We start from the raw sequence: 23,466 nt of genomic DNA on the forward strand, positions 1-23,466 counted from the left end.
AGGGGCCGGTGCTCATCTCCGTTTCAAACATATTGTATGAATTTTACTCATATATTTTATCTTGGTTTTATAGTTCTGTTATTTTATGGATTTTATATTTTATTGTCATTAACATTGAATTGGTATACAATGTAAGAGACCATACAACCATGAGATAATGCAAAATTCATAGTGCTTTGTAAATAAACCAGGAGAGCTATTTTATGACATACTGTGCTGGAACAGATTCTTAAAGTGTCATTGGCACAACGCCTAATATGATTGCAAAGCAGTTGAATATACTCCGTTGGAGGCTTGGTTGTATTACTGCCAATTAATGTTTGTAGTTTGCACTCCAAAATCTGATAGTCTTGGAAAATGGAGGCAGTATGCAGGGTAATTCACACCTCAGTGTTGGCCTTGAGCCTTTGCTCCCATTCTGATTGTATCTCATAGCTAGTAGCAATCATTGTGTCTTGTTTCCCCCAAATGAATAAGTTTTCTTTGATGGTGGATAGTGAAGGGAAAACCTCATCTGCACACATAATAATGCCATCTTGGAGGATAAATTTTGGAATGAGAATATAAAAGTTTAAGGGACGGCTTATTGTAATAATTTCTTGTTAAACATGGTTGTGATTTTTTTAAAAAAAATCCCAAGATAGTTATTCAACTATTAATTAGCCTTGTATGGTTACATTGCTGTTTATGTGACAAACTATGATTGGAAGGCAATAAAAATCTATGTTGCTATACCAAGCCAGTGTCTTTAATAATCATGTTGTCAGTCTTGCTTCTGTAATGTAGTCAGCTGAGAAACAGGCAGATGACAAAAACATAACAGCGGTAGAACATGGTTTTATGGCTTGAGGGCTTCTCCTGCTTTGTCTAAATGTGGTCTTCTGACAGCATTTTTCTAGCAGATTAATATAAGGAGCAGTGATGCTGGCACTACATTAATACTAAACATTGATTTTTGGATTTCTGTAGAAGTCCTGTTCTGGCAGTTTCAAAACTGATGTATTGAAAAAAGACCCCCAAGCCTTTATTTTCAGATGGTTTGTCATGCTTTTCTGCACTCTCTAGGGAGCATATGGGAATGAAGTAAGAAGTCTTGTGAGGGCCAAAACCAGAATGCCCACTCTATATGAATCTGCAACTAGTTGAAAATAAAATGTCATTTAAAGTTGTGATCTGAACAAATTTGGGGATTTTAGATTTTGAGGAATGATATAGTAAAAGGAGGGTCTTTGGGACTTTTTAAAAAATATTCAACTCTGGCCATTTTAAATTATAAATGCCAATATGAAAAGTAAGAAGCAGAAGCAGTTTCAACACTTAACCTCCAGAGTAATTGGATTTCGTTGCGGATTATTCCATCATCCAAGACTTAGTTGATGAATAGCTTAAACTGCAAGCAAGAACATTTTCGCCTCTACTCAAGTCAGCCAAAAACAATTCTAACAAAAATAATTATAATATTTAGCAGTTAAGATGTCAGCTCAATTTATGTATTTCATTTCCGTTTCTATTTCATTTCTAATTCTATCTATTTCTTAATTTTAACAGTTAAGGAATGGTTTATAGATATTAGTGACAATTCTCTTTTTCTCTTTCTTTCTCTCTTTCCCTCTGCCCTGTTGCATGTTAGGTTAACAGTTGGCTTTTTTCTGGGTTGTTAGCTGCGAAGTCGTGTCCGACCCATCACGACCCTATGGACAACATTCCTCCAGGCCTTCCTGTCCTCTACCATCTTCTGGAGTCCATTTAAGCTCATTTTTCTGGGTAGTAAGCCCTTAAGGAACCTGTGGGATCATCTGTATAGAGTAGACACAGTAGGGTAGACATATAGACATATAGTGCAGACATAGTAGACATCACATATTTTTCTTCTCAGGCCATCAGTACTCTTTGCTGAATAGTCCATAAGCAAAATTTTCTGGATTTGCTCTTGAACCTATACTGTAATTAGAAAAATAAATATTATGGAACTTATATTTATCAGCCTAGATGGTTCTTTATTATAACCATAGATTTTCTAGTCAGAACTATGAAAGTAGGCCTGAATACTTCATATGACTGAATGCAGGCTGGTTAGAAACATTTACATACATTGTCCCCACCCAAGTCCTCCACCAAATATTTAGGGTCTGTCAGTCTTTCAGGTTTTTGAGCTGATGCAAGCTATCCTTACCAATATGGTATCTATGACAGCTCTTTCACTGCCAACCTGCCTTGCTGCTTCATACCTGGGCAAAATCAGTTTTTAGATGAATAGGACTGTTTAATAGATGAATTGATACCTAGGCAATGTAGCCTTGTAGTTCACAGTGCCCATGATAAATTTTACCAGATCATTTCCTTAGCAACTCCTGAATCTTATGATGCAAATGTTAAACTAGGGCCATTCTTTTCTGTAGATAACATAAGGGCAGGAAGTACCTGAGATCTATTACATTATCACTTATAAATATGTATACGTGAATCATTTTCCCTTTTCAGAAATGTATAAATATGAATGCATCTCTTTGCTGCAGCAGTGTGTCTCCACTATTCTTTTGGGGGATGCCAGCTCCAATATATATTGTCTAATAAATCACTGCAATAAGCCTTGATTATTTGCTTTTTGAGCTTTTGCAGGCTGAACAAAAGAGCTCTCACATGCAGCCAAAGGGTCATGTGTTTGAGACTGCTAATTTACATACAATGGTCAACATGGAGTTGGTGCATTTTTTTAAGAATAGTTTTTACTGTTTGTAATCCTTGTTTTTAGTGTTGTTCTGATTGTGACATTTTAATTTAAAATAGCACTTTTGCTTCATAAAATAAGGCTGGGGACTTCTCTGAAAAGAAAAGTATAGAAATGGTATCATTAAATAAATAAGGAAGAAAGGTTATTTCTGGAAAAAAAATCAGAATCAGATATTGTTTAGTTAAAATAATAGCTAAAAGACTCCATCGCTTTTCATACATGCATATGTATGCATGTATGAGGTGTGTGTGAAAACCCTAATAAGCAGGCATATACATAGAATGAAGGCTACTGCTAACCTTGTAAGCCGCCCTGAGTCTTCGGAGAAGGGCGGGATATAAATGCAATTAAAATAAATAAAATAAAATAAAATAAAAATATCTATACATAGCATAGAAGTATAAGTACAATATGTTATATAAGGGCATGATACAGACTTTCCTTTCCAGACTTTCCTTGGGGATTATAGTCCCTCAGATTCAAGTGGATAGATTTCAAAAGAACTTTTTTTTCCAAAATGAATAAATAATGTAAGTTAAAGAAGACAGAAAATAATATTGGGAATAATTGTGGGCATGAATGTTGTTTATGGTCTGAAAGTAGAATTGTTTACATTACACCAGAGTAAATGCAAACAAGTTTATATTATGTGCTTTGTCTTCAGATAATCTGGTTATTTTATTAGCTAATCCAGTGATATGATTCATAGAATATCTGCAATAGTCTAAAAAATTCCAAATGAGTTCTAACAGAACTGCAAGATTAATCGTTTTCAAAATTACCCTGTGTCTGTAACATAGAGCAGCTTTTAATTATCATTTTGTTTCATGTTTGATGAACTGAAATACATGTTTTTTTAAAAAAAAGATTCCACTATGAGATAATTATGAGATGGAATTTTATTCCTTTTTATTACTGATGCTTGAAATGACTATTTCCAAAATGAAATAATAATGCATAAGAAAAAGAGAAAGGGGAAAAGGGAGGAGGGAGAGTGAGAGAGAGAGAGGAAACCACAACATTGAAAATCTTATATATATATAATATAATTAATATAATATAATATAATATAATATAATATAATATAATATAATATAATATAATATAATATAATATAATATAATATAATATAATATAATATAATATAATATAATATAATATAATATAATATAATATAATATAATATAATATAATATAATATAATATAATAATATGTTGTTGTTAGCTGCGAAGTCGTGTCCAACCCATCGCGACCCTATGGACAACGTTCCTCCAGGCCTTCCTGTCCTCTACCATCTTCTGGAGTCCATTTAATCTCATGCCTACTGCTTCACTGACTCCATCCATCCACCTCATTCTCTGTCGTCCCCTTCTTCTATTGCCCTCAATCTTCCCCAGAATTAGGCTCTTCTCCACTGAGTCCTTCCTTCTCATTAGGTGGCCAAAGTATTTGAGTTTTAGCTTCAGGATCTGGCCTTCTAAAGAGCAGTCAGGGTTGATCTCTAGGACTCACCAGTTTGATCGCCTTGCAGTCCAAGGGACTCGCAGGAGTCTTCTCCAGCACCACTGTTCAAAGGCCTCAATTCTTTGGCGCTCAGCCTTTTTTATGGTCCAGCTTTCACTGCCATACATTGCAACTGGGAAGACCATAGCCTTGACTATACACACTTTTGTTGACAGGGTGATGTCTCTGCTTTTTAGTGTGCTGTCTAGATTTGCCATGGCTTTCCTCCCCAGCAGCAAGTGTCTTTTAATTTCTTGGCTACAGTCCCCATCTGCAGTGATCTTGGAGCCCAGGAAAATAAAATCTGTCACTACCTCCATTTCTTCCCCATCTATTTGCCAGGAATTGAGAGGGCCGGATGCCATGATCTTGGTTTTCTTAATGTTAAGTTTCAACCCAACTTTTGCACTCTCCTTCTTCACTCGCAACAAGAGGCTCTTTAGTTCCTCTTCACTTTCTGCCATTAGAGTGGTATCATCTGCGTATCTTAGGTTGTTGATATTTCTTCCGGCAATATTAATTCCAACTTTTGATTCCTCTAACCCTGCCTTTCTCATGATGTGCTCTGCACATAAGTTAAATAGGCAGGGTGACAGTATACAGCCTTGCCGGACTCCTCTCCCAATTTTGAACCAATCAGTGGTTCCGTGTCCAGTTCTCACTGTCGCTTCTTGGCCCACATATAGGTTTCTCAAGAGACAAATAAGATGGTCTGGTACTCTCATCTCTTTAAGAACTTGCCACAGTTTGTTATGATCCACACAATCAAAGGCTTTAGCATAGTCAATGAAGCAGAAGTAGATGTTTTTCTGGAACTCTCTAGCTTTCTCCGTGATCCAGCATATGTTGGCAATTTGATCTCTAGTTCCTCTGCCTCTTCGAAATCCTGCCTATACTTCTGGTAGTTCTCGATCCACATACTGCTGGAGTCTAGCTTGTAGGATTTTAAGCATAACTTTACTAGCATGAGAAATGAGTGCAATAGTGCGGTAGTTTGAACATTCTTTGGCACTGCCTTTCTTTGGAATTGGAATGTAAACTGATCTTTTCCAATCCTGTGGCCACTGTTCAGTTTTCCAAATTTGCTGGCAAATTGAGTGTAGTCCTTTTACTGCATCGTCTTTTAAGATTTTGAATAGCTCAGCTGGAATACTGTCACCTCCACCAGCTTTGTTGTTGCTCAGCCTTTCTAAGGCCCATTTCACTTCACATTCTGGGATGTCTGGTTCGAGGTCAGTGACCACCTCATTGTGATTATCAGGGACATTAAGCTCATTCTGGGGGTGTTTTTGTCGCCCTCTAATACAAAGTTATATAAAAATAATTATGAAAAACTATGGGGGAAAATTCAAAAAGAATTGGAGAGTTGGGAAAAATTGCAATTGTCTTTATTGGGACGGATCGCAGCAGTGAAAATGAATGTCCTGCCTAAATTTTTATTTTTATTTCAAATGATACCAATTCTTAAGAAAGATTCTTAAGAAAGATTATATTATATTATATTATATTATATTATATTATATTATATTATATTATATTATATTATATTATATTATATTATATTATATTATATTATATTATATTATATTATATTATATTATATTATATTATATTATATTATATTATATTATATTATATTATATTATATTAATTATATTATTATATTATATTATATTATATTATATTATATTATATTATATTATATTATATTATATTATATTATATTATATTATATTATATTATTATATTATATTATTATATTATTATATTATATTATACACAACTATTACAAACAGTATATATTCATGGCATGTGACAGGGTTTGTGCAGAATATCTCCTGAGCCAACAAGGAGAATGCACAGAAGAAGTGGTACTGAGAGTAGTCAGGTTTTGCACAGCAACCACACTGATACACTGAGGCATGTAAAAAGGAAAAAAAAACTTTACTTTTAGGAGTAGCACAAGTCAAGAATAAACAGTCCAGGTCATACACGGGTACAAAGAAGATATCAACAGTTCAAGAGTTATTCAATAAAAAAGTCGTCTTACCAGTCCAAAAAGTCAAAAATACAGTTCTTCGGGTTTAGCAAACAGTAGCAAAACCACAATCAACAATAAGCAGCAAGCAATGTAACAAAGTAACTAACACACACAGAGAGAAGCTATGTCTCTAACTCCCTCTTATGGCCATTGAATGAACACAGCATTGGCCAATCATTACACATTTAAAGAGATACAATACTGTACATTACAAATCATGGCTTATACATTGCCAACCCAACCAGTTAGGCTGTAGTCATATGACTAACATTCTCCACTTTGGGTAGGATAATATATTACTTTTATAATCGTAGACCATAACCTTCACAACTAGTTTTGTGCTTAACATCACCCTTAACTTTGGTGAAATGATCTGCAATGTTAATGTCGGTTGCACAGTATTCCAAACGTATTAGTTTCTCTTTTATACACTGTCTAACATTCAGGTATCGTAGATCAGTGTGCTCAGACCGTTTTCTGATGGCTGCATTTGTTGCCATCTTAATTGCAGACTGGTTGTCTTCATACATGAGGAATGGACTTTCTACAGTTAATCCCATATCAATTAAGACTTGTTTATAAAATAATAATTCAGTACACAAAACAGATAAACAGGAAAACTCAGCTTCCATAGTGGATAGACTGATATGTTTCTGCCTGATGGATTTCCACCGTACGAGCGAACCACCTAACATAATCACTAAACCTGATGCTGATTTTCGAGTGGTTGCATCAGTAGTAAAACTCGCATCTGCATAAGCAGTTAGAACCAAATCACGACTGGGCTCCAAATATAAGGAGTAATATATGGTTTGTTTTAGGTATCTCAATATTCGCTTAGCTGCCTGCCAGTGCCTAACAGTAGGTTCAGCATTATATCTGGCTAATTGGTTCACACTGTAAGAAATATCCGGCCTTGACCAATTACTGAGATATGAAAGGCTACCAATCAAAGATTGATACACCGTTTTGTCAAAAGCAGGACTTGCTGTATTAGCGTGTTTAAAGTCCTGTGCCATTGGAGTCTTTGCAGGTTTACATAGCTCCATGTTGTACCGCTTCAGCAGTTGGCTTATCTTTCCAGCCTGTGAAAGCTTATAACCTGTATCAGTCTTCACAACATCCAGACCTAGATAATGATTAATTCCTCCTAGATTCCTAATCCTGAACCTCTTTTTAAAATGTGAAACAATGTTTATTGCTTCTTGGTCAGTCTTAGTAACGATTGCTATGTCATCAGTGAATAGCAATAATAAGGAAAATTCACCATCCATCTCCTTCCGAAATAAACATGGATCTGCGATACTGGCAACAAGGCCCATTTCAAACAATTCATCTACTATACGCCTGTTCCATTCAAAACCTGATTGTTTCAAGCCATAAAGACTCTTTTTTAGTTTCCAACAATCATTCTTCTCAGTTTTGTTAACCCCTGGTGGTTTTGTTAGGTAGATAGTGTGATGTAAGGGAGCATACAGATATGCTGTTTCTATGTCTACATGGTTTATTTTATACCTGTTTCTAACTGCCCAAACTAACGCTGCTCTTAATGTTCTAGCCCTCAGACTAGGTGCAAACACTTCATCATAGTCTTTGTTTGACTGAGCAAACCCTTGAGCAACTAAACGTGCCTTATGGGTAACAGTCCCATCTACACTCTTCTTCAGTTTATAGACCCACTTACAACCAATTGCACGCTCACCTGGTGGCAGTCTAACATTTTCATATATTTCTAACTCCTGCAGGGATTGTAACTCCTTATCCATTGCTCCCTTCCATACTCTTTGTTCTTTTTTGGGATACAATTTAATCTCTTCAAAATTAGACGGTTCTACATTCACCTGACATACAACACTAGTCTGGTATCTATCAGGTAGACGCCTATCGCGTGTCGAATGTCTAGGCAATACAGGACTTGGTGTTGGACTCTCCTCTTCTGCTTCCTCTACCTCCCCTATCGATACCTCCTCTTTCACAGTTACAGAAGGTTTATCATTACATCCTTTTACAGTAACAGGGGTGTCCCTGAACACAATAGGATCAACACCAATGCTTTCTTGCTCTAGCTTGTTCCAACCTACATGCTCTAGAAAGTTAGCACTAGCACTACAATATACAGTAGTGGTACCTTGTTCCCAAAACGTAAAAGACCTATGGTTGGAGTCGTAGCCAACAAAAAACAATTGTCTTGCTCTATGCTGTCCCTTTCGCCTTAGTTGTGCTGGAATATGAACCCATGCTGGGGCTCCAAATGTGTGTATGTAACCTAGATCAGGTTTTCTACCATGCCAACATGTGTATGGTAGTTCACCGGTCGTGGAATGAACCACAACATTCAAGATGTGGTTGGCACACATTGCTGCCTCTCCCCACAGTTTCTCGGGTAATCCGGAATCAGACAACAATGTTCTTGTCATAGCTTGCAGTGTTTGCCCTCGTCGCTCAACAAATGCATTGTGTTGGGGTCTGTAAGGGGCAGAACACTTATGTTCAATGCCGGCTGTCTGTAACATGGCTAAAAAACGTGTATTGGTAAACTCAGTACCATTATCTGTTACAATACACTGAACCTTCCTTTTTGTTTTTCGTTCAACAAACTTCAGCCAGTTTGTGAAGTTCTGAAATGTGTCTGCTTTTGTTTTCATTAAATAACAAAAACCATACCTTGAATAATGGTCCATGATACTCAGGATATAGCATGCTCCACCAATACTAGATTTCTAGGACCAATGATATCTGCAAACACTACCTCTTAAGGTACAGTGGTTTTAAAACCATTAGTCCTGTTTGCAGGATAAATAGAAACCTTTTATTTGGTGGTAGAAGGGGATGAGCACTGTGAGACTACCTATAGGGCCTGAGCCCCCCTTAATTCAGCTGATGTTACTGGAGAATTTAGGATGTCCACTGAACTAGCAAAGATAGCCACCCTGCCTCAACCAGGCACGCCACTCATTCCCAGCCAATACCAGGATCTAGCGGAGGTATTTAGTGAGAAAGAATGCAACACCCTGCCACCCCACAGGCCCAATGATTGCTCCATTGAACTGTTACTGGGAGCTAAACTCCCACAACCAAGGATGAATGCCATGAGCCCCCTTGAAATGGAGGAAATGTGAACAAGAACCTAGCAAGGGGATTTATTGAATGAGCCAAGTCTCAGGTGGGAGGTCCAGTGTTATTTAAAGAAAAAAAAGACAGGTCACTTCATCTCTGCATAGACTATAAAGGGTTAAATGCAGTGAACATAGAAAACAAATACCCCCTCCCCCTCCTGAAGGACTTACTAACCCACCAGGCGAAGGGGAGTGTCTTCACTAAATTGGACCTGAGAGAGGCATGTTACCGAGTAAGAATAAAAGAAGGGCATGAATGGAAAACTGCTTTTAACTGTCCCATGGGGAGCTACAAATTTAAAGTCATGCCGTTTGGACTACAGGGGGCTCCAGCTCCCTTCATGCAGCTGATCAATCAGGTCCTACATGACCATTTATATAAAGGAGTTTTGGTGTATCTTGATGATATCCTGATATACAGCACAAATATGAACAAGTAAAACTAGTGAGAGAGGTGCTAAAGAAACTGTTGAATGCCAAACTTTATGTTAAACTGTCCAAGTGTGAGTTTCACCAGACCCGACTACATTATCTTGGCTACAGAATTTCTAGTGAGGGCATTGAAAAGGACCCGGCTAAAGTGAAAGCCGTAATCAAATGGCAACCCCCAAAGACTTGCAAACAGCTTCAGAGCTTTCTAGGATTTGCCAACATTTTCTGACAGTTCATCCCCTCCTTTGCTGAAATTGCTTTACCCCTTATGGACTTATCAAAAACAGGCAAGGTGGGGAAGCCACAATGAGGCCAACTGCTAACATTTACTATGAACTGTCAAATTGCTTTTGAGAACTTGAAAAGACTTTGCAATCAAACCAGTCCTAAAGCATCCTTGTCTGGGGAGACCCTTTGTAATTCAAGCCAATGCCAGCGACATGGCTTTCGGAGCTGAATTATTGCAAAAGAACCAAGAGAGTACTACAGCCCTGTGCCTACACCTCAAAAAAGTTCACTGATTGCGAGAGAAGGTGGGCAATGTGGAAGAAGGAAGCCTTTGCAATCTGCTGGGCTCTATTAAACTGGCGACACTACCTAGAGGGGAGCAAGGTGACTTTCGAGGTATGAACTTATCACAAAAACCTAGAAGCACTAAAAACTCCCTGCAAGCTATCCCCAAAACAAGTATGGTGGGCGCAATACTTCAACCATTTTAACTTCAGCCTGAAGTACATACTGGGGGAGGGGACTTTTTAGTGGATGGTTTATCTAGATTACCTCAATACAAGAGCCAGCGTGAAGAGGTTAATGAAGCAATTATATCTACACCACAAGCTGCTTCTCAACTAACACCTCGGAGAGCCCCGTCTTCGAAGGTTCCAAACCCTGATGACCCTGGGGCAAAGAACTCCTCAATGATCAATGGTTCAAGGAAAATCAGACCTCCTTGACATGCCAGGATGATTTGGCTTAAAAGGGGGGGAAGTTGTATTTGCTTGAAACCCTCCACCTTATTTGCCTGAAATCCTCTGCTTAACGGTCATGATGTGAGACAAGCCAGAAAATTTAGATATTTAAAAATGCTACATCTAGTTTGTCAGCAATTTTGCTGGCCAGGTATGAAATGGAATGTTTCATCTACTGAAACCATGACATTAGTTTTCTATTCTGGCACAGAGAGCTAGACTAGATGGGTTGGTGATTTCATTTTATCAAGCTCTCCTTAATTAACTTTTTTAAAACAGGGACAAATGTGGCTTTTATAGATTCCTGGATTGGTCACGAAAGCTGAATTTGGTCACTCATATTTGTGTTCAACCCAGATTTATACAGTGCCTATTCCTTCTTAATTCTATTTACTGCACACACTTAAGTATCCCATTCCAATTGTGCTAAGGTTATTGCTATGTTCCTCTTGATATATCCTATTCCCACTGTCATATAAATAAGTGGGCAAATGCCCACTCTCATAAACAGTTTATTTCAACAAACATTTATTCCTTTCCCCAGACTACATTAAACAAGTTGCTCAGCAAATTGATATTTGAAAAATTATCCAGTAACATAATCTACATCTTGCCATGCTTGCACTTTTCAATATTCTTGCAGCATTTATGTCTTCATTATCCACTCCATCCCCAATTCAGACACTGAGAAGAAATGTTGGGGTCTGCTGTTCCAGCACATCTAATGGGTCCTAGGAAAGAGGTTGTAAAGATCTTTTTTTAAATCAATCCATTTTTGTATCCTGTGTACTCTTTTTCATTTTAAAACTGGCAAGTGAAGTCTTCAGCAGTTTCTCATCTACTAAAGTTAATTTCTGACTTGTACATGTGCATTTGTATGTTGCATTCTCTTAAGGAAAAGTCAAGTTCATCTTATTTATCTTTGAATATGAAGGAACCTTCCTTAAAAGTTTGACTAGTTTGACAGATACTCCAGAGATATTACAAAGCAAATAACTATTTCTGTTTTAATATGGCAATTAAGAATAGTCAGATTATAGAAAAAATAGTATAGTTTTATTCTTATAATGTGATGTGTTAGTGATTGTCTGAATGTTTGATTGCAGTCCTTTAATGGATCTTGGGAACTGAATCTGGGTTAGATCGTTATATAAACAAACTTTGCATGTGGGAATGTAGATTAGAGATTTAAGTAATAGCATGATTCTGTTCCTAAAACTCACTTGGAATAAAGAAAGCAGACAAGTTACATAATGCAATTTCAACTGCTGGAAATGATGCCTTCATCCTTGTGTATATAATAATAAAAATGTTCACTTAAATATGTTTTAATGTAGCATTGCTGAATACATAGCTTATTTTTATACTCAAAGTGAAACTCTAGACGAAGATAAAGATTCAAAATAATAAAACTACTACTCAAAAGAATAAAAACATACATAAAGAGAAGCAAACACATTCATTACATTCCCCTCAATAACACAGGGGTTTATATTGGAGCACAAGAAAGACAGAACTGTCTTTTTTAACCATTTTCTGCATGGATCGTGGTGTTCAGTAGCCAAATCCTCTTTAAAAGCAAGCTGACATTACAGAATCTAACAGAATTATATCAGATCAAAGAAGCTGTACTGCAGATTGGGAATATTTATCACCATTGTTCATGAGACACCTAAGATATGTAGTGAGGTCTATTTGCTAAGAAGCAGGCAGAGGAGACTAGAACCCAATTCTGGTCACAAAAACCTGAATGGAATGTTTAACACTAAGATCATCTCTGTTCAGAACTTAAGATATGTATTGTCTGAATGTGAAGCTTCTAGAAATTCATGAATATTTTTGGATTTGGTTTGGTCAAGGATGCTCATATTTTCCAGTTGAAACTATAGTCTAGTCTGTCCATATCTTGTGAGACTAAATAATTGTCACTGTATTCATATAAATTATGCATCAATAGGCACATAGCAATATATCACATTTACACATCATTAACAAGCTAAAAAAGAAAAACTCCAGAATGCATCCTTTCTAGCAACCTACACCCAGATAAGCAGGGATTAATATCAGACAAATAATAAATAACAATAACAATAATAACAATAAATAAATAAATAAGAAAACAATATTCTAATCAAGGAACAACAGTCACTTCAACACAGGCAAGACAAACTACCATATATAAAGAAGGAGCAAACCCTACACTCAGTAGTACTGATGATGTTACTTAGCTGAATGAAATGCAATTTCTGAAAATATTCAAATTCAGAAAGCACTAAGGATTTCACAGCTTAACTCTGAGCTACATGTTGTGGAGTGAGTTCTTTGGAGGCAGTAAACAAGATGAGAGGTTTCAAACAGGAACATTTCTTTATTAAGGCAAACAGGAACAGAACTGAATCAAAGGCTTCTGTGCAGCTACTTATACAGTTGGCCACTAGGCAGTGGCCAATAGGTTTAAAGGAACCCATTCCCGCCCCAAATCATCAATGATCTTCTTGGAGACTACATGTCTGGCTAGTCAGCGACCATTACACAGACACCTCAATCGAGCAACCTTAAGCAGCATTCAAAAGACACGTGAAAACAGTTCAAGTAAAATCCCAATACATTACACTACATATATTTACTTTTAAGTGTATTAATTATGTTAAAGGTAGCCCTGCACAAAGTGGGCTCAAATATATTAGGACTGCAGCTTTATTTTTTCAGACAGTATGGTGGAAGATACTTGATCAGGGAAGGTTGGAATAGTTTTTAGTTTGGGCTGTATTCCATGTTCTGTAATTTTGATTTGGTGTTTATCAGTATTTTTTACAGTCCATAAATAACAAATAAATTAACAAGCTAAATGAGTTATTGTGATAAGAAAACACCTGTCCTGCTAGAGGCTTCCTATTTTCAACACACAGTTTCTTGGGTGATTATCAATTTACTACTCGGCTGAAGAAGTTACAGTGAAACAGGGAATGTAAATGAAGCACAGAATATAAACAGAGCCAAAGCTTTCCTGCAAGATTTGATTTGAAGAACGGGAGCATGGCCAAAGAAACATCCAGAGTCAGTTCAAGGTTTCAAAACCAGGTCAAATTTGTCAGCCAGTTCAAAGGTCAGAAACACAAAAAGCAGAATTTCCCAAAGAATGTCATTCACAAACCAGACATCAGACTTTGTCTCCAGCAAAGGGAATAATGACAGAATAGGCTGTAGTCACCGGTCACTAATCAGAAGTTTCACTTACTTGAGAAGAAGTCTGAAGACCTTCTGTATTCTTCTCCCCTTTCTACTCATTGCATGCTGTGCATGGGCTGGGAATTCTTACTTCTTACTTCCTCTAACTCATCCAGCCTCTCAGGTGTTACCTATGTTAGATCATTCTCATGTGATTTTGAAAACATGTCACCTTGGAAATGGCTTTTAGACTTTTAGACAGAAAGAATAAAATAAAATGGTGACTTTGGGATTTGCCGATTAGTTTGTTGTGGTAGAAATGGCTAATATTAACTAACTATGCAAAAGTAAAAAGTTGAGTAACTTAATTTTGTATTCTACCAAACAAAAAAAGTTTTAAATATTTTTTTTCCTTTTCCCCTTTATCAAACACTTCTTTCCCTTTCCCATTTTCTTACTACCTTTATTTTCATTTATATTTTAGAAAAGAATAGAATAGAGCTGGAAGGGACCTTGGAGGTCTTCTAGTCCAGCCCCCTGCTCAAGCAGGAGAACCTATACCATCTCAGACAAGTGATTGTCTAGCCTCTTCTTAAAATCTCCAGTGATGGAGTGTTCATGATTTCTGGAGGCAAGCTGTTCCACTGGTTAATTGCCCTCACTGTCAGGAAGTTTCTCCTTAATTCCAGGTTGCTTCTCTCTTTGATCAGTTTCCAACCATTATTTCTTGTCCTGCCTCTGGTACTTTGGTGAATAACATGACCCCCTCTTCTTTGTGTCAGCCCCTCAAATACTGGAATACTGCTATCATGTGTCCCCTATTTCTTCTTTTCTTTCGACTAGCCAAACCCAAGACCTGCAGCTGTTCTTTGTATATTTTAGTCTCCAGGCCTTTGATCATCTTAGTTGCTTTTCTATGATTTTTTTTCCAGACTGTCAACATCTTTCTTGTGATATGGTGACCAAAATTGGCTGCAGTATTCTAGGAGTGGTCTTACTAGGGTTTTATAAAGCGGTACTAATACTTCACGTGTTCTTGATTCTATGCCTGTTTTACAACCCAGGATTATATTAGCTTTTTTTGGCTGATGCTGCACACTGCTGGCTCATAGTCAAGTGATTGTCCACTATGACTCCAAGGTCCCTCTCACAGTTACTGTTTTTAAGCCAGGTACTTGTGCTTTTGATTTTTCCTGCCAAAATGTAAGACTTTGCTTTTCTTCACATTGAAACTAATTTTGTTGGATAGGGCCCATTGTTCAAGTTTGTCAAGATCTTTCTGGATCCTGAGTTTGTCTTCTGGGGTATTGGCTATTCCTGTCAGTTTGGTGTTAGCTGCAATTTTTTTATTACATTTATATCCCGCCCTTCTCCGAAGACTCAGGGCGGCTTACAAGCTTAGCAGTAGCCTTCATTCTATGTATATGCCTGCTTATTAGGGCTTTCACACACACCCCAAGCGGCATTATTACAAAGTCAGCTTATTGCCCCCAACAATCTGGGTCCTCATTTTACCTACCTGGGAAGGATGGAAGGCTGAGTCAACCTTGAGCCTGGTGGGATGCGAACCTGCACTAATTGCAGGCAGCTGGTGTTACTTAAGGAGGCATCAGCCCACTGCTCCAAATTTGTTGAGTTCTTCTTCAATTCCCTCATGTAAGTCATTTATGAAGATATGGAAGAGTACTGGGCCTAAGACAGAACCTTGTGGTACCCCACTACTTACTTCTCTCCATGTGGATGTAGTGCCATTGAGGACTACTCATCGAGTACAGTTTGCCAGCCAGCTACAGATCCACCTGGTGGTGATGTTGTCTATTCCACCTTTTTTTAGCTTACCAAGTTTTAAGTTGTGGCCTTCTTTATCAAATGCCTTACTGAAGTCTAAGTATACTACGTCCACAACATTTTGCTGGTCTACTAGTTTAGTCACTTTATCAAAGAATGAAATAAGATTAATTTGGCATGATCTGTTTTTAACAAACCCATGCTGGCTACTAGTTATAATTTTGTTTCCTTCTAGTTGTTCACAGATCTGTTTTTTTAATTATCTTTTTTAGGTTCTTCCCAGGTATCAATGTTAAACTGATTGGTCTGTAGTTTCCCTTTTTTGAAGATGGGAACCACATCAGCCCTTTTCCAATCCTCAGGTATCTCCCCGGTGTTCCAGGATTTTTGAAATATATGGTACAATGGTTCTGAGATAACATCTGCCAGCTCCTTCAGAACTCTGGGATATAGTCTGTTGGATCCCGGTGATTTATATTCATGAAGGTCAGATAGGTGTTTTCTTACCATTTTCTTGTTTATTTTAATTTTTGTTTCTAGCTTGTCTTTTGCAGTGGTTTTTTTGGTATGTTGGGCTATAATTTCTTTTTGTGTGAACACTGATGCAAAGAATGAGTTGAGCAGCTCTGCTTTCTCCCTGTTGTCTGTTATTTCCTTGCCATCTTCTCTCTTTAGTGGACCTACAATTTCCTTGACTTTTTTCTTGTTGTTAATATGTTGGAGGAAACTTTTTTTATTATCCTTGATTTCTATTGCAAGTCTTTGTTTGTTCTGAGCCTTTGCTTTCCTGACTTCATCTTTGCATGAAGACTTCATCTTTGCTGTCTGCTGATAATTGGCCTTAGTTATGTGCCCCTCTTTCCATTTTTTGTATTTGTCCTTTTTGTCTTTCGGTTTGTCAGAGAGATCTTTGTGCAGCTATGGTGGTTTCTTCTTGAATTTCTTGTTTTTCTTTTTCAGTGGTATTGTGCTGGTCTGGGCTTGCATTTTTCAAAGTTGCATTTTTCAGAGTTTCCCATGCTTCTTGGGTTGTTTTATATCATGATAATCTTAATGTAAAGATTTTTAAACAATAAAACATGTAATCTACTTTTAAAAAACACACACCAAAGGTAAGGAATATGTTATCCCCTATTTCTGGTATTTACTTTTTTTTCTTTAGGAAATTGGAGAACACCACCTATTATAGTAGAAACCCTTCAAGGCACAGCCACAAATCAAAGTGTGAAGTTATAATTCAAAAATATAGCATATGGGATACATGTTATTATAGATCTGTGCCACATCACAAAAAAAATAAATAAAAATCAGTGGAATAACTCAGCATTTATTTATTTATACTCTTGAAGAATAAATATATACAATTTTGAAGGATTTTTTAAGAATGTGGAACAAGCTTGTAATAGCCCAAAAATCTTAGCATTGTGTTAATCAGTCATATTAATATGCTCTTTCTGTAGGTGTGTTATGAATATATGTATATGTGTGTGTTTCTGATTGAAGTTATTATTTTTCAGCCATATTAGAATAATTGTAGAAGTGTTAACTTTTCCTTTAATTCTCTTAATTTTCTGCATACACACTGCAACCACCACCACCAGTAAGCTTCATTAGCAATACATACATAGATACAAACATAGATACATACATAGATACATACATACATAGATACATACATACATACATTGTTCACCTTTCCTTAGAAAGGAAGGTGTATACCAAAATATGGAGGTTGCCAATAGGAAGGCCTGCCTCCACTGTCTCACAGAAGGATGATTGTACAAGAAGGATTGATTCTGATCAGGAGAGATATGTTGTATGTACAATGTGCAAGATATGTTAGGTGTTAATGTGAAACAATAGCATCTTTATTTGGGTTCTTACATGTTTCAGTAACCAGTACAATAATCTCAATATAGGTATTCTTCGGAATTGTTTTAGATGCCTTTTGAATGAATGGGATGGGGAAGAACATACATAAAGGTCTGAAAGACATTTTTTTTGTTTATAACAATTAATAGGGAAGATCTTCTATACCTAAAGATATTTTGAAAACTTGCAAACCACATAACAGCACTGAATATGATAGAATTCCTCCACTCAGTACTTTTTTTGTAAAACAAAAAGGTGCCGTAACTCACACATGTTATACAACCTGCCTTGCCTATCCTACAAGGTTCCATCCAAAAAAGGTGCCAGAACTCTGTTCTGAGCGTTCTATGAGAAAAAAAGCCCTGCCTCCACTAGAGTGGAGTAGGATATTACTGTAAATCTTGGTCTGCAGGGCAGATTTACATCTTCTGACTTCCATAAAATCCACTGCTAATAGCACAACACCTATTAAGTGAAAATATTTCTAGGTATAGTATTTCCTGATGTTTTACTATACAGTTTACAATATTCTTGGCATTATTCTTGCTCACATTATGAGGTACTTGGGAGGGAAAATATAACAAATGGCTTTTGTTCTTTAAGGACAAGCATTTATTTCTTCCTAGTGAATCCTTTTAGGAAATGATCCCTTTAAATATATACACCAACTACTATATCCATTAAGGATATGGATTTATAGAATAGATGCATTTATCTGGAAGAAAAGACGTAAATAAGCTGCAATCTTTCCCAGTTCAACCTTTGAATACTTTATTTTTCTTTCTGAGAAACATTTCTTGCAAGATTTACATTATAGGTATGGCCTCTATATGGTACAAAGTAAGGACAAACTTCAGTTTTATATTCAGTCTCACATACTGAAACTGAGACTGTTAGATGCTCCCATTTGAAAATCCTTAAAATTGCTTCTTTCAGTTAAGAAATAGATGCTTAATTATTGCTCTTTCATTCATTGAAATGTATAGATCAACCTAAGATGGCAGAGCAACAAATTTGCATTTTTCACAGCATATATTTTTGTTAAAGTATCTTCATATGATATGTAAAATAAACAATGTTACTACCTCTCTTCATCAGTGTTTCTTAATTTAAAAATGCAGATGTCCATAGGGCCTCTAAAAGAGGCACAGTGTCATGAAATAGACTAATTAAGGAAATCCCAAATGAAGACTGGTCTAGATAAATTTATATATAGTTGCATATACTTAGGTATAGCTGTTTTGTTATAAACTGTTATAAAAGACTGCCTTCTTTAATTTTAAAGTATTGTAATTTTGAAAGTATTCATAAAGAATGTTATTTGAAAAATCTCCAAATACACATGTAACAACATATTTTGGTTTCTAATATTTTACTGTTTTAACATTTTGTACTTGCTTTTACAATGTTGCAAGCTGCCAAGAGTCGCTTGACTGTTAGATGAGTAGCAAATAAATTTCATAAATAAATTTCATAAATAAATATGTTGAACTAAGGTTTAGAAAGCCAATGTCCACTTCTTCCGTACAAAGTGACCATTTTCTTTACTTATTCACAAGATACAGTCATAACTACATGTCTACTCAGAATGAAGCATAATTTATTCCAATAACTACAGAACAAAAGTTTCTGACTACACTAGAAGACCAGCACATCCCACAATTTAATATGCTCCATCTAATTGAGAGTCTCCAAAATAAAGTTAATACTAATTAATGTCTGGTCATGATGGTCACAAAATTACAGTATTTGTCAAAGTTAATAAAAATTGGTCTTGTTATGTAATGCTAGCATATCGTGAGGTTCCAAAGACATGACAAGAAGCCTTCCTGCATATACCCACACAAAGAATACACAAATGTTGACAATGTTTTACTTTCTTACTCTACAGATTTTATACATTATATCTCTGCTCATACTTCTGAACCTACTGCAGTAAAAATTAAGCATACGTTACCTGTATGAACATGATTCAGTAGGTAATGGTGTGTATCAGTTCAACTTGACTATTGGGATTTTATCACATCCTGTAACTGTGTGGCAGGTGTTCATTAGTCTTCAGTGCACTCAAAGGCATTTCAGAGAAATGATAGCTTCTCGTCTAACCTATATTTAAATGTGCGCAAATAAGGTCTGCCATTTGCCAAATCAATTAGCTTAAAAGGCAATAACTTTCTACTCTGATGAATATACAGGTGGATTTTCCACTGGTGAAGCAATGCTATACGTATGAAAAACTTCATTTCCCCCAATATGTTTGCAGCTTAAAAATGAAACAGAAGTTGAAATGATAAGTAGCTTGGAATAAAAAAGCAAGAATGCTGTTAATATGCATAGGAGTATGATGACTTAGGAAGTAAAGGCTTTCTCTGAGTGTTTCTAAAAGAAATGACAAAATTTTACTGATCTTACTTTTTGGCTTCTTTGTTCACGTTGTCTTTTTTCCCCTAAATGCATATTCTTTACAGCTTGAGTATTATATAGCTATTTTTATGGCAGAGTCATTTCTTTCTTTGAGAAGAAAAGTAGTTGGGAAGGGCACTTGGATGCCCTGAAGCTGACATGGGTAAGCAGTGCTTATTGCCTGCTTTACTTTTGATAAAGTTAACTGGCTACCTTCCCACTGCATCACTGAAGTACAGGAATGGCAAAAGAAAGCAAAGAAATAGTGACAGTGGGCAGAATAATTCACGTTCATCGCCTCCTACAAGTTTTTGTTCAGTTTGAGAGAAACCTATTTGCTTTACTCTTTGATGGGAAAAAAAAGTCATTAGGCTTCTTTGGCCTGAAGTAGTATGTCCTTGCATTTATTTAGTGATAAATAAATGTGTGTGTTTGAATGCCCCTTTGTTGCACAAATATACTTCAACTGTTCCTTGATATAATACACTTCAGATAAATACTAACAGAAAAACCATGCAGGAAATGATCTCTTTGGGCTATTTCAGAAGTAGTAGTATAGTGAAGTGGTATGCACTCCAGGAGTGTCCTTAAGAAATTGCTGGAGGATTTCTCTGTGGAGAAAATTAGTGCAATTTTCAACTCACTTCCTATAATGATAATGATAACTTTATTGTCACTTTGAATGTACACCAATCGGCATACATCAAAATGAAACTTCGCTGCACACAGCTCTCAAAGGGTCACAACCCCCAATATACACTTCTTGTTCATGGCCCGCTCAAATTTCACATTGTCCATTTTAGTCTCCAGGGAGCGAACAATGGCACACAGGACAGATGGAAATGGGGCTCCATGTGGACTAGCCCTCAAATTCGCCTGCACTCCGAAAACCTCGCCCTCTTTCCCCCCTCTGATCCTGACTCTTCCACCCTCTCCTCAAAGAGGCCCAGCCTCCTCTCGCCCCTGGAGCATGCTGCCACCACCACCAACTCCTCCAAAAGCCTCCCTCTCCTCCCCCGGGCCCGCCGACAGCCTCATCCAGTTCCCCTGCTCCACAAGCTCCAGGTCCTCTCCTCCTCTGCCTCCTCTGGAGACAGCCCATGCCAGCAAAGATTGTCTGTCGTATGTCGTATGTTACCTTAGTTCCACCATGTTGCTCAAACACATTAAAATCTTCCTGATCATGTGGCCTATAGCCCTTACTATCCCTCCCAAAACTATTTGCCTTCAAGAGCCAATGCAGCCGCAGCCATTCCAGGCGCCGCCATCTTAGTTGAATGGAGAATTTAAAAAGGTCTTTCTGCCCCATTCGAAATAAATGATCCTCCTTATTTCTACTGTCAATTTCTCAGTACAATGAATACAGCTGTATACTCTGGAGTTTTGCTAAAAAAAATAAATAGAAACATGTGTTGGTTGAAAGTAGAATTCCTCATACATACTAATTGAAAAGCTGAAGCTATCTTGTTTTGTACCAAATCAATGAACAACAGTACTGCTAACAACCATCATTTCAAATGAGTCTAAGTGAATGCTTTTTTCCCCTCCAGTCTACTTTGAAGGATGCCTTGCCATGTTACTTTGCACATTAAAGTTGGCTCAACACTTAGCATGACATCTAACAAAATCAATCAAGCAATAGTGTAAGACATAATAATAAAAAAACTTCAACTGAACAGTTTAACATTGTCAGATTTATAAATAAAATAAATTTACTAATTACAAACAATAAACAATAGTGTCATTTTATGCCTTTATTCATGCTTTTATTCACACTTCAGAGATTCACTGTATATAAGTGACAAATATGTTAGCCTAAACTAAAAAAGAAAGCATAAGCAATTTCATTACTAGTAATGAGATTTTTACTTTCTCGCTTAAAGGTAAGTATGTGCAGATATACATTAGTTCTCCAGAAATCTTCACAGTTTTGCCATATTCAGTTTCTGGGAAGCTCTATATTAGAGTGATTAAAGATTCCTTTGCTTATCAATATTTATAGATATTAATTATAGATATTAAAATACATTTTTCCTAGTGTGATGCATAAACTTGATATGGAATTATGACATCTTCCAAGGTAGTAACCTGACCTTTGCTAAAGTTAGTAAGTCCTCAGCCCCATAGATGGCATCTCCAAAACAAATTATTAGGAATACAATGGAAGATGAATGGGTAACTAATGCAGTAATATGCATTCATAAAATAGTTCTAAGTGTTCATACGATGGCAAAATGACAGCTGTTTCTATCAGTTAGTGAATTATCAGCAGGAAGGACAAGGGAGACGCGTCTTCCTTGAAACAGGTTTATTAGTCAGCCCGGACGCCGGGAACAGAGAACAACATGCTTATATAGGCGGCCGTCAATTAGGGGCAGCAAATCACCTGGGCGCAATTTCCCTCCAAGAATAGGGGGCCAATCAGACAGCTGTAGGGCAGAATTCACCCCCAGCGACAGCGCTTAGTAGGTGTTTAGGCAGGGAATCCTGTCAGCTGGTTTTGGCGGGCGGCCGGCGTTTGACAGCTCGTCGCCGCGACTGCGCATGCGCCAATTTTGACAGCTCGCGGCGGCCGCCGGGGTTGCCGCGAGTTTGACAGTTGAGACGAGAGTGCACATGCGTTAGTTTTGACAGCTTGCGGCTGCCGTTGTGGGGGAAGCCGCGATTTTGACAGCTTGCGGCTGTGTGCGCATGCGCGCCGTTTGACAGCTGTCAAACGGCCGCGGGTGTAGCGCATGTGTCAGATTTGACAGCTGTCAGTGCGGCCGCGTAAATGCGGCCTGTGACAGCTGTCATTATGGTTTGCAGAACATTGCACCCCTTTCCCCCCCCTTGAACTGAACAAGGTAAATTAATTTTAACTTTTAACAGTGTTAGAACTTGTTGGCGCGTTCCCGGCCCATTCGAAGTCCAGTAAATACGCTGGCGGTCTTTTCGGTCGCGTGGATCTGCGAGGCGACGGTTTCTCCATTGTTGCGGGGGCTTCCTCGGGAGGAAGGTCGGCTGGAGCGGAAACGTTCTCTGGGTGAATGGTGCTGGGGGGTGCAGGATCTTCTGCCGCTGTTTCTGGTGTGGGGGGGTTTGGGGGTGACCTGGGCCGGAGTTGGTCGGCATGTCTCCGTAGTGTGAGTCCCGAGCCAGCATTGATGGTGTATGACAAGGGGCCGGTTTGATCGAGAACCACCCCCTGGGTCCATTTATCCCTTCCCCCATAATTTCGGGCCCATACATTTTGTCCCTTAGAGAATGTTTTGTGTGGCAATTTGTTGGGTTTTTCGGCCGCTGGCCTGTCTGGGTGCAGTCTGTCAAGTCGAGTGACCAGTCGGCGACCCCATCTCAGTTCTGCTGGGGATTTACCGGTGGTGGATACAGGGGTGGAGTGGTGGGCGAGGAGGAAGCGGGCGAGTCGACGGTGCCAGTTTCCGACGATCATTCTGCGCAGA

At 37.6% G+C, this 23,466-nt stretch overlaps 1 long non-coding RNA gene across 1 annotated transcript in view; it reads right to left on the reverse strand.

Annotated features, from left to right (window-relative positions):
* The window catches only part of LOC310639628, a 422,292-nt gene that overhangs the window by 49,088 nt on the left and 349,738 nt on the right, over positions 1-23,466 (reverse strand). The window lies entirely within an intron of this gene.

This window comes from Vipera ursinii (assembly GCF_947247035.1).
Source record: "Vipera ursinii genome assembly, chromosome: 4".
In the NCBI taxonomy this organism is placed as follows: domain Eukaryota; kingdom Metazoa; phylum Chordata; class Lepidosauria; order Squamata; family Viperidae; genus Vipera; species Vipera ursinii.